This window comes from Lepidochelys olivacea (assembly GCF_965140295.1).
Source record: "Lepidochelys olivacea isolate rLepOli2 genome assembly, chromosome: 24".
Lineage (NCBI taxonomy): Eukaryota > Metazoa > Chordata > Testudines > Cheloniidae > Lepidochelys > Lepidochelys olivacea.
In genome coordinates, this window is record NC_140434.1 from 4551306 (window position 1) to 4563423 (window position 12118).

The 12118-nt window shown below is 44.9% G+C and overlaps 1 long non-coding RNA gene across 23 annotated transcripts in view; it reads right to left on the minus strand.

Annotated features, from left to right (window-relative positions):
- Positions 1–635: 635 nt before the first annotated feature.
- Positions 636–12118, minus strand: part of LOC311512636 — an 87896-nt gene continuing 76413 nt past the window's right edge. For 21 of the 23 annotated variants that reach the window (XR_014709492.1, XR_014709493.1, XR_014709494.1 and 18 more), the window contains 2 exons: positions 9338–9421; positions 636–1001 (listed from right to left, as the gene is read on the minus strand). This is a non-coding gene — a long non-coding RNA (uncharacterized lncRNA). The remainder of the gene's footprint in view (positions 1002–9337; positions 9422–12118) is intronic. The other 2 variants (XR_014709510.1, XR_014709512.1) reach the window with 1 other exon arrangement.

Sequence of the window (12118 nt, forward strand, 5' to 3'; positions counted from 1 at the left end):
CTCTCTCCTGTGCTTGGCGACTGACCTGAGATGCAACCTTGGGGGAAGTCACTGTGTGCCTCTGTTTTCCCCTTTGCCTGTCACTCTGCTTTAGAATGAGCACTCTTGGGGGCAGGGACTGAGAGGAAGGACGGGGCAGTAGTTAGGGAATTAGCCTTGGACTTGGGAGGTCAGCATTCGAGGCCCAGCCCTGCTGCAGGTCTCTTGTGTGACTTTTTGGCAATGGTTCAGCTCTTTAAAGGTATTTAGGTGCCTAACTCCCATTGGTTGATTTCAGTGGGTCAGGCACCTAAATCCCTTTGACAATCTGGGCCTTAGCTTCTCCGTGCCTCTATTTTTCCACCTGTACAATGAGGCTGACAGAACTGCCCTACCTCCCAGGGAGTTGTAAGGATAAATATGCTAAGGGGACCCAAGTGCTATGGAGGCCATAGAAGTAACTAAGACAGGTAGCCTGTCACTTGTTATGGGGAGGCCCACACCTCAGTGGAGGCCTCTAAGAACCAGCTTAATGCAAAACTAATATTTCGTCTGCCTGATCGGATCAGGTTAGTTTCATTTGATCTTTGGAAAACTCCTCTAATCACCTTGTAATTGCCACATCGTTTTAAATGAAGACGCCACAAACATTTTCAGCAATCCACGTTTTATTTTTGGCAATTTTTTTAAGTAGAAGAAAGGCAGTTGTAAAAAAAAAACCACAACCCACATTCTGAACAAGGCAGAGGCTGAGAAAACATGAACAGGGTCCCCACGCTTTCCGCTGAAGTGCCTTCATTTCATTATCATTAAATTTGCCTAGTAATTAGATTTCCGTGCATGAATATTTAAAAAAAAAAATGTAACAGACAGGCTGTCAAAAAAAGCACGACGGCATCAATTTGATAATTTTTCAGACAGACATTCAGAAGCAATTAACGCAGATTTCCAGGTTTTTAGGAGTTTGCTGCTCTTTATTTCTTTGATGATCAAATTCTTTCTTTCCGGCTTGCATCCTTCACCTGCAAATCAGAAAGAGACAAAAACACTCTAAATATCAACACTTCAATTTTTTTTAAATTGCTTTACCAATAGATTAAAGGGATATCAAGATCATTTTTTCCTTTATCCATCCATGCCGCGGGGCTTGCTTAACATGCTAAAAGCACTGTGGTCTTCCCCTGCCCCACATCCTTGCTAAACCAAGGCAGGCATGAGGTTGGGTCATATATTAGACCTCCCCTCTCCTGCAGGACCAGATTAAATTAAGGTTGCATGAAGCTTCTGTCTTGATCTTCAGGCATTTCTGCTGAAAACAGTGATTTTGATCACTATTTGCATAATTGTACAGTTACGTATTCACTGGCTCTCTAATTATACAATCTGTGTTCGACACCACTCCAGACAGGGAAGAGGCATGCCATGGGCATACTAAACTCTATGTACCTACCTCTGGACTCCAGCCTGGAGTCTAATATCCCCCAAGCCTGGATATTAGGGCACACACCGGAGTGGTTGGTTTGCCCTGTGCCATTCCCACAGTGCTTTTCCATGCTACTGGATGAAACCATCCACTAAATCCCCATTGTGCTGTGGAGTCACATTGTTTGACAATCCCTGCCCTGAAAAGCTAAATAGACAAGGGGTGGGAAAATTATTATCCCTGTTTTACAGCTGGGAAACTGAGGCACAGAAAGAATTAGTGACTTGCCCAAGATCACACAAGGAGTGGCAGGGGGCAGGAATGCAACCCAGATCACAAGAGTCCCAACCCAGTGCTTTAACCATACGATCACCCATCCTATCAGGGTCCAAAGGCCACTGGAGTCATATAAACATGGCCTCAGCTGGCCAAATCATATTGGCCTTCCATACCAGCCTATGCACGGCTGGCTTGAAGGTCCTCTCCACAGTTCATAGGGACAGTGAAAGAACTGTTTAGCCAGCGGGTCCCTCACACAGCCACTGAAGTACCGTGAATTTCACCTGGGCACATAGGACCACTGCAGCTGCAAGGACAGCACTATGGGAACAGACACAGAAAGCTTAGCTCTGGTGAAGTCACTGGGAGCGACTCCAATTGCCACCAGCTGAGGATATGGCATGTGCTCACTTTGCCCACGGTCAGCATCCGGCCACAGAGACCTGGTGCTCTCTCGCTGATCATTCCCACCAGAGCCGGGCTTCGGGTGAAGAATTTATTCCCTGCATTTCACTCTTTTTTCTATCTGCAATTTTCTCGGAAGTTTTCACCCAAGAATTTCCTGCAAATAACTCATGCTTTGGAGAGGTTCATTGTAACAGCTTGATAGTCCAGCTGTTTTGATTGGATGCAGAGGTCACATGTGGTGGTTCCAGTCCAATTGGAAGCAGGTGTCTGCCGCCCAAACAGAAAATTTGCTTTCTATGAATATGAATAAATAATGACTTTTATGAATATTAAGAGTAAATAATATATTGGCTTAAAATTCACTGTTTCCACTTACTATTGTTTTCTAATACAGTAGCACTGGGGCACCATTGTGCTGGGCACCAGGCAGATACATAGTGAGAGACAGTCCTGTCCCAAAGAGCTTACAATCCAAATAGAGCCAGACAAAGAGCAAGAGGGGAAACTGAGGCACAGAGCGGCAGAGTAACTTCCTCAAGACCACACAGCAGGCAAGAGGCAGAAACAGAACCCAGGTCTCCTAGTTGCCGCATTGTCCACGGGCCCATGCTGCTTCACAAACACTCTTCCTAAGAAACTGACTGCACAGGAGGGTCCGAGGAGCTGCGAGTTCAGTTCCCAGCTCCATCTGAGTCACTTTGTGACCTTGGACAAGTTACTGAATGTCTCTGGGCCTCTGTAAAATGGGGGAATAATCCTTTGACTAACTAGTTTGTAAATGCATTGAGCAGAGACCATCTCCGTTTCCTTTGGGCACATACAGCTCTCAGAAGAGCCGGGCAGAAAATCTTCAATGGGCCTTGTTTTCCATTGGACAATGCAGTTCTGTCGCAATCCCAATGCTTGGCAAAACAGCAGCAAATCCATTGAAATTTCATTGAGGTTGGGGAAAAAAAGAAGAGGGGAAATAGTTCAGGCAACACTGAACAGGAAACATTTTGATTTTTCCCTTTCAAAACGACTTTTGGTTTAGCCTTTTAAAAAAATAATAATTTTGTATTATAGTCTAATCATTAGATCCTACGCAATCTGTTCATGTCAAAATAGAAATGAATCATTTTGATTGACCTGAAGTGATTTTATTTTCCCCCAGAATTTCCATTTTGTGAAGAATTTTGAAATTTTGTAGATTTTGTTCCTAATCGGAATCTCAAAAGCTTCCATGAAAAGCAATTTCCATTCTCTGCACAACGGGGACCTGATTTTTGGTTGCTTCTGTAGCACCAATGATAAATAACTGTTATCAGAACCTACATTTAAAGCCTTATCTACTTGATGATTTAGTTGGTGTTGATCCTGCTTTGAGCAGGGGGTTGGACTAGATGACCTCCTGAGGTCTCTTCCAACCCTAATCTTCTATGATTCTATGACAAGAGCCCTGTAAACAAATTCTTCCCACATCAGTCCTTTTGTTGTGTCTTATGGCTTACGCAATTGACGGCCACATGTTTTACAGACAAGAGTTCAAATTCTGATCTCTGCTACTCTGGGGCAAATACGGATTAAATTCACTGACATTAACAGGGGTATGCTAGATTTACACTGACAGCAAAATTTAGCCTGTGGGGCCCACACTAGCACGTAGGACAGTGCAGAGCTGTGGACAGGTCATATAGCACATGCATTAGAAATGATCGTACAGAGGGCGTACAGTTGGGAGAATGCAAGCATTTTGACCTGGGCAATGCGGATTTTTTATTATTATTATTTTGGGATCTTTTTTAAAAAGTTACACAAAGCAAAATAGAAAATCCTAGACTTCAGCCCAGGTCATGCCTCCCTGAAATCTCCTTTGCGAGGGCTTTAGCAGAAGGAGCAGGGGGTGGAAGCAGCTGGTACGAGTTAGTTGAGTACCCAAATCAAAAGCATGTGAGCAGATTAAAAAAAATATATATCAATCCTCCATCTGATGCAGAGGAAATCCCACTAATTATAAAGAAGGGGTTTATTTCCTGGAGTCGCTCTGTTTGAAGTCATCGCAACTAGTAATTCTTAATTATTTTACTTTATGGAATATGGAACATCGACCCCCAAGTCCTCTGGTGTAATGCTAGGGCTAGGCTTTGCAGGTGTGGTTGTGATGCATGGCATGTACCTGTTTATTCAAATAAATGGCTTACCTGCTCTCCCATGAAACAGCAGGGCGGTATTTCAGCCTGCTTTAAAAAGGGGGTTGTAACAAAAAGGAATCATTTGCCCGGGCAAGCTTCCCGATGACTGCTTGGTACGTGTGTATTCGCTGGGGGTCCCTCTTTGATTTAGCCACGGTCAGGACTCATTTTTTTTGAAACGGGATCATAGAATATCAGGGTTGGAAGGGACCCCAGAAGGTCATCTAGTCCAACCCCCTGCTCGAAGCAGGACCAATTCCCAGTTAAATCATCCCAGCCAGGGCTTTGTCAAGCCTGACCTTAAAAACCTCTAAGGAAGGAGATTCTACCACCTCCCTAGGTAACGCATTCCAGTGTTTCACCACCCTCTTAGTGAAAAAGTTTTTCCTAATATCCAATCTAAACCTCCCCCACTGCAACTTGAGACCATTACTCCTCGTTCTGTCATCTGTTACCATTGAGAACAGTCTAGAGCCATCCTCTTTGGAACCCCCTTTCAGGGATGTTGCAAATAGAAACGGATCCCAGTAAAAGACACTAACCCGAAGCATAGAAAAAGGCCAGGCCCTTAAAAGGAAGGGTAGCCTTGTTGTTAAACTGCTGGCCTGGGCTTTGGGGGTCAGGGGTCAATCTCTCACCTCCCTACACATTTCCTGGGGAAGCCCCTAAGGCCCAAACCCACAAAGGGACTTGGGTGTTGCCATGCTGAAAATCACAGCCTCTAACTTTGAGACGTCTTGCCACCCAGTGGAATCCACAAGCCCTGAGCTCGGGGCCCAGGCTCCCTAGGGAGTGAGGGGAGCTTCAGAAGGGGAGCCCCAAAATCCAGCATGTTACACCGGGCTCTGCCTAAGCTAGCCAAGGCGAGCAGCTGAAGAGAGGGATGTGACCCAAGCCCTGCTCCTCTCAGGGAGTTTGTCATCGAGCTCTGCTATATAGCAACTCCATGGTGCACCCACATCTGGAATACTGCGTGCAGATGTGGTCACCCCATCTCAAAAAAGATGCATTGGATTTGGAAAAGGTTCAGAAAAGGGCAACAAATATGATGAGGGGTATGGAATGGCTTCCATCCGAGGAGAGATTAATAACACAGGGACTTTTCAGCTTGGAAAAGAGAGGGCCAAGGAGGGATATGATAGAGGTCTATGAAATCATGACTGGTTGTGGAGAAAGTAAATAAGGAGGTATCATTTACTTCTTCTCCTGACACACGAACTAGGGGCAACCCAATGAAATGAATAGGCAGCAGGTTTAAAACAAACAAAAGGAAGTATTTCTTCACGCAACACACAGTCAACCTGTGGAACTCTTTGCCAGAGGATGTTGTGAAGGCCAAGAGCATAACAGGGTTCAAAAAAGAACTCAGTAAGTTCATGGAGGATACGTCTATCAATGGCTATTAGCCAGGATGGGCAGGGATGGTGTCCCTAGCCTCTGTTTGCCAGAAGCGGGAAGACAGGATACTGGGCTAGATGGATTGACCCAGTGTGCCAGTTCTTATGTTTCTAACCCTCTTTTGAAGTCAGCCATCTAAGTCCTTTCATAGATCTAGGCCTCAGGACTAGATTTTCAAAGGCATTTAGGAGCTGGATGACACATTGATATTGATAGGCATTAGGCACCTAATTTGCATAAGAGCTTTCAAAATTGCATCTGCATGGTTAAGTGGCAAAATACTTTGAAAATCTGCCCCCTCCCCCTCCCCCTCCCCCTGGGGTCTCCCTACGCTTCCCTCCACAGTCTACAAAAAACGGAGATGAGCCCTTCCTTCCCATGCTACCAATTTAGGCCCCGATCCAGCAAAGACCTGCACCTGGTACTGAACATTACTCATGTGATTTCAATGGGACTATTCACAGTGAAGACAGTTAACCACATGTGCAAGTCTCTCCAGGATCAGGGCCTTAGATTATAAGGATAACAGGCCACTGACACTCTGCATTTGTGTATGTGTGCTTGGACCAAGACTAACACAATAAAGCCCTGATCTGGGTTAGGGCCTCAGTTTGCCATCTTAATTATAAAAGAAGAGTGGATGCTGGGTCTTCATTTTTGGATGCATGGCACCAACTCCAAGCATTCAGCTATTATGAGCCAGGTCCCAAGAAATCCTGAGACTGGTTTTCAAATCATGAGATTTTAAAGAATAAAAAAAGGAAGGTTCTTTTTACTTGCTGTCCGGTGCTGAAGCCTTCAGGGGTCGCATCTTCTTTGCAACCACAAGGGCTAGAAACTTACTTTTAAAAAACAAACAACTACCAGAAGCTGAGATTTTTCACCTAATCATCTGATTCCAGGAGCTGGGACTTTAAGAAAAGCACAGGGATCATAAAAGTTGGAAACACTGCTACACAGTGTCTTGGCTCATGGAGAAGTGGGTTATACAGGGCAACATCAGCATTTTATCTAGTTTGCTCCTCTGGGTTTTCTTTGCTGCCACTAGGAGTTCTCCCTTGAGCAAATAACCCATTGCTACTTCAAAAATAAAGGGGAGATTTGAAGCTACGTGCTGCTGCTTGAAATTCTGCACATGCCACGAAGCTTAAGGATTGTCCTACGAATGGCTCTTTCAAGTCATGAGGCATTTCAGTCAGAAAACAAAACAAAAGAAAAAAGTATCCTTCCAAAGAAACACACTGGGGGAAAATTGATCGTCCGTAAACCAAAGGCTGGATTCATTCAGAAAAAACAAATGAACTCTTCCCTCAGACCAACTGTGGAATTGTAGGGCTGGATTTTTTTTAAAGGAGTCCCAGGTTTTGCAAGAACAATGAATTGTGCAGGCCTCAGTCAATCACAGGTGCAGTTCCAAGCATCTAGCTACCTGAATGGTCAGTACAATCAGGTATTCGAGACATTAAAGAGGTGAGCTGGCATTTGGCAGCTCTGGGTTCAGATCCTGCTCTGCCACAGGCTGCTTGCGATTTCCCCGGGTCTCACTTCTCCCCATCTACAAAAACAAGGACGATGATAATATTTCCTTTCTTTCTGTCTTGACTACTTAGACTACAAGCTCTTTAAGGCAGGAGCTGTCTTTTAATATGTGTATGTACAGCACCTCGCACAATAGGCCCCAACCTGATTTGGACATCTAGGCACTGCCGTAATAATAATTTAGAGGTCTAAAAGCCATCAGTTGCACCCACAACTGATTATAGGCACAAAGTTGGAGGCCAGTTTAAAGAATCAAGAACTATCTAATTTTGCTTAATTGTTATTTTAGTCTTTCATACAAGGTACAAAATCCAGTGCCGGTAATTACATTCCATCTCCCTAAACGCTTCCAGCAGTTGCAACTAATCATACTTTTCTGTGTCACTTCCTATTATGATGCACTGTTAAGCACCTAAGAGGTTCCACCCCAGAAACAAAAGCATTTCAGAGGCAGGTGAACTGTTTGCTCTGTAAAAAGCAAAGGAGGACTTGTGGCACCTTAGAGACTAACCAATTTATTTGAGCATAAGTGAGCTGCAGCTCACAAAAGCTTATGCTCAAATAAATTGGTTAGTCTCTAAGGTGCCACAAGTACTCCTTTGCTTTTTGCGAATGCAGACTAACAGGGCTGTTACTCTGAAACCTGTTTGCTCTGTAACTCTTACAAAGGGGAGGCCTGAGGCTAATTTAGTGATCCTGATTCTCTAATTGCCCTGCTCTTTAAGCAGTCATTTACCCCAGTGCAAGATAGGTGTACACTCCCATAGCATTTTACAGTCAGTTTACATGCCCTTTGCAGAGGTGTAAATGACTTAAGGGGAAGTGGAACAGAATCAGGCTAAGTGTTTGTAAAGTTCTTATAAATTCCATTTTCAACAGAATTTAGGCCTAGCTTCTGCTCAGATTTTTGTCCCAGCATAACTATATCAGGTAAGAATGATTTTTTTTTTAAATCGATATACCAGTATTCCCCTTCCCCTATAGGAATAGCCGTATTGGTTTAAGCATTTGTACACCTATATAGCTGCAGCCACGCTATGTGGGGGTTGCATTGCTTTCACTGTACTGGAATGGTTAAAGTGACAACTTGTGCATATAAACAAAGTCTAAGTCATTTAACAATTAAGGTTAAAATTGTCAAAAGTCCCATACAAGGGAAAGAGGTTCTACGGAGAGGTAAACTGAGGCATGGAAAGGGGAAAGTGACTTGCCTGAAGTCACACAGCAGGTCAATGGCCGAGCTGGGGAAAAGCTCTTAAGAGTGACACGGTGGGTGGAGGTCATCTCTTTTATTCAACCAGCCTCTCTCAGTGAAAGCGACAAGCTTTCGAGTTACTTCAGTTCCTGTAAGCCCTGAACACACAGAACTCTCAGCGCTGTCCATGGGCGTTCAGCCTGCAGATGGTTTGAAGTACTGGGCCTTGGTACTCTGTATCAGTGTATAGCCCCCCCCTCCCCATCCATCCCCACTGGCGAGTTTGGCAGGGCTTAATTTGTCATGAAAGAGGTGCTGGGGGTTCAAGCAATTTTCTTTACCTTCATAAGAAATCAGCAAGCCTTAGAGGTGCCAGGGCTCAGCCCTGGCACAAATTAAGCAGTCGCGTTTGGGCTGACTAAGCACATGCTAATGCTTCCCCTACATTCCTCCTCTCAAAGCGATTTGCAACAGTTTCAATGTGCAGCTGTGCCCATCATCTGCCCTAACTGTCAGGTGACATGTTCAGAGTGGGTTAAAGAAGGAACAGCACAGAGGAACACAGTGCCCCTCGCACGGAAGCCACGCTGCTGGCACAGATTTGCTCACGGCATGTTAAGTCACACTCAGCGGACATCAGCACAACCCAACGTGACACGCAGGGCCACGAGACGGAATGCTAAGGGGCTGCATTGGAAGTGGGCCGGCTCTGCGCAGTGTAGATCCAGAGAAGATACCCCCCTTCCAGAACGGCCTGAAAATGGTCAGCACGTTCTCAGAAGCAAGCCGAAACGGGCTGATCTCAAAAAGTTACTGCGGACCAGGTCACTTGGTGGTGTAAACAGGTGTAACTACGATTATGTCAGCACAGCACCGGACATTTACAGCAGCTGTGACTCTGGCTAGTAGTTTAGACGGGCAATGAGGTCTAGCAGACAGACTTACAGGAGTGGAAGGCAGGTTTTATCCCAGGATCCGCCATGAGTCTTGAGCAAGTGTAGTCCCCTCTCTGTCCCTCAGTTTCCCCATCTGTAAAATTAGGGTAATAGTGACGTATCTCAGAGGATGGTTGTACAGTTTTATTACTTTGTGGGCATGAAACACTTCTCATTTACATTAGATTTATACTGGCAGCTATGGAGTTAGTCCTAATTTACATTGGTGTGAATGAAATCAGAATCCAGCACTATAAATATAAAAATTACTAAGTAGTAAGGAGCCTGACTCCCATCTCACACCAGTGTAAATCCAGAGCGGCTCCATTTAAGTCAATTCCTTTACACTGATATGAAACCAGTTTAAGTGAGAGGAGAATCAAACCCTGATATTTGGAAACCAGACTGAAAAAATCTCACTAGGAGAGGTTTCTCTCTAGATTTCAAGCACTTAAATTTCCAAAAGAACTGCAGAGTCACTCCAGTTAGCAGGTCAAGGTAAAGACTACGGGGATGCAAAGGATTCATCTTGACTTGCTGACTCATATAAAAGCTACAAACGGCCTTATCTTCATTGGGATTTTACCTGATGTCAGTCACCGTGCATCAGCCTGGGGGCCTGATTCACTGTTGTCCTGTGCCTTGCACGCTTCATTTGCACCAGTGCAAAGTGAGCGCAATAAGCTATTGAAGGAGAATGGGCAACATTCCACACCCACTTTGCTTTGGGGTAGATGACAGCACAAGGTCTAGGGCAATGTAATGAATTGCACTCGGCATTTTAAGTCAAAGGGACATTTTCAAGCAAGGGTCATTAGGGCCACTCAAATTTTTCAGCTCTCTGCTGAAATCAATTTGCCCTTCCCTCGAGTGAGCACACTGCTCTGGTTCAAAGCCCCTTTGCACCTCGCCCTGTGCTGTTTGCGAACAAGCTCCAGCCAAGTCCAGGCCACGTCACTCCACCCAGTTTGGCTCAGGGAGCTATCCATAGTGGGTTGGCGTCCAGAGTAGTAATATAAACGAGTTAAAAAAAAATTTAATCCATCCTCCATTAACTTCTCTCTCAATAGCTATTAGCCAAAATGGTCAGGTATGCAACCCCATGCTCTGTTTTTCCTTAAACCTGGGACTGCCAGAAGCATATAGTACCGGCCACAGTCAGAGACAGGATACTGGGCTAGATGGACCGTTGGTCTGATGCAACATGACTGATCTTATGTCCTTATGAAGGATGCACTTTTGGGTCAGACACTCCTTTAGGACCTTGGAGAACCGGGTTCCAATTCCCAGAGCTAGCCCAAGTTTCCCTTAATTGTCTTTGGCAAGTCATCTAGTGGGTTGGTACTCTAGGGCTTTGATGGGGCAGGAGCTGGAGAAGAAAAATCCTCTGAGGTCTTTCGCTGAAGCTGATAAGCAGAATATGGGCCATCCTCCTTCTAATGGGCCAGCAGCTTTTCTCTGTGTGGGGGGCGTTTGGGAGGGGGAGGCTAACAGCTTGTTGATTATACAACAATCCAAGATGGACCCGAAACAAAACACCCATCTCCAACCACCACTGGAATCTAGAAGAGGTTCAAAACTGCACCAAAGTCGAGTCCCTCTAATACCACTTTGCCTTTTCTCTAGCACCTGCCGAGCCAAGGATGGTTTCACACGAATAAATTCATCCACTGTGAGGTAAATCTCCCCATTTTGCAGATGGGGAAAACTGACCCAGGGAGAAAGAAAATTATTTATATGCAAAAGGCCTTTTGTAACAGGGCACATTTTGTAATGCAATCCACCTCAAATCACCTACAGCATAGCTGGGAGGAGAACTAGCTCTCCTGACTCCTGGTCAGTTATCTTAAGCACGATCTCTAATTAGGTTGGCAGATCTGGTTAGATCCCAGCTAAAAGGCAGAGGGGTGTGGGAAAGTCTGAGAACCACTGCACTAGACTAGACCCTCCTACTGCTCAAGATGGGTCAATTGATCTCACTATAAATTCACACTAAAATATATTTTTTTAATTATACTGAAAATTAAAACTATTCCCAGGGTCTTTGTCTTCCCAAAATGTAACAGTGATCTGGAATGGGGATCTGTGACATTAGAGATCCATAGATCCAGATCCTCAAAGGTATTTAGGTGCTTCACTCCCCTTGGGGAGTGCCGAGAAAGAAAAAAAACAAAACAAAACACAAAAAACCACCCCAAGATCCTTGCCTATCTGACAGGGAGGAAAATTTCTTCCCAACCCCAAATCTGGTGGTTAGTTAGACCCTGAGCATGTGAACAAGACATCAGCCAAGCATCAAGAAAGGATGGAACCATCAGCAAGAGAGCACCTAACAATGACAAAAATATCAAAGGACAAGCGAAATATTCAGGGCTGTCTATTGTGCAGGTCATTCTAGGGTAACAATTGACAGCCATTTTGCAATGAGCCCACATCAGCCAAAACAAATCCAGAGTCAGCACCAGACAGCATGATTCTTCCCCACAGTCCCTGACTGAGGCAGGACACCCTGATTGGGGGCAGCATTTCAGCATGGGTGTAAATCCCAAGGACATCTATGAGACTTAAGCACATGCAAAAAGTTAAGCAGGTGCTTAAGCGCTCTCCTGATTTGAGCCTGAAGCAAGGGCTGAGACTGGATTGGGGGCAATTTAGTAGTGGTGGGGTAGAAGGAAATTGGTTAAGATCCCATCTCAGCCACTGTGGGGAGCGGAAGGCAGGAAGTTTACAGGAGTGCCCCCCCTTTTTTTTTGTCCAGATGAAGAGGTGAAAAAAGGGCAAGGGGAAGAGA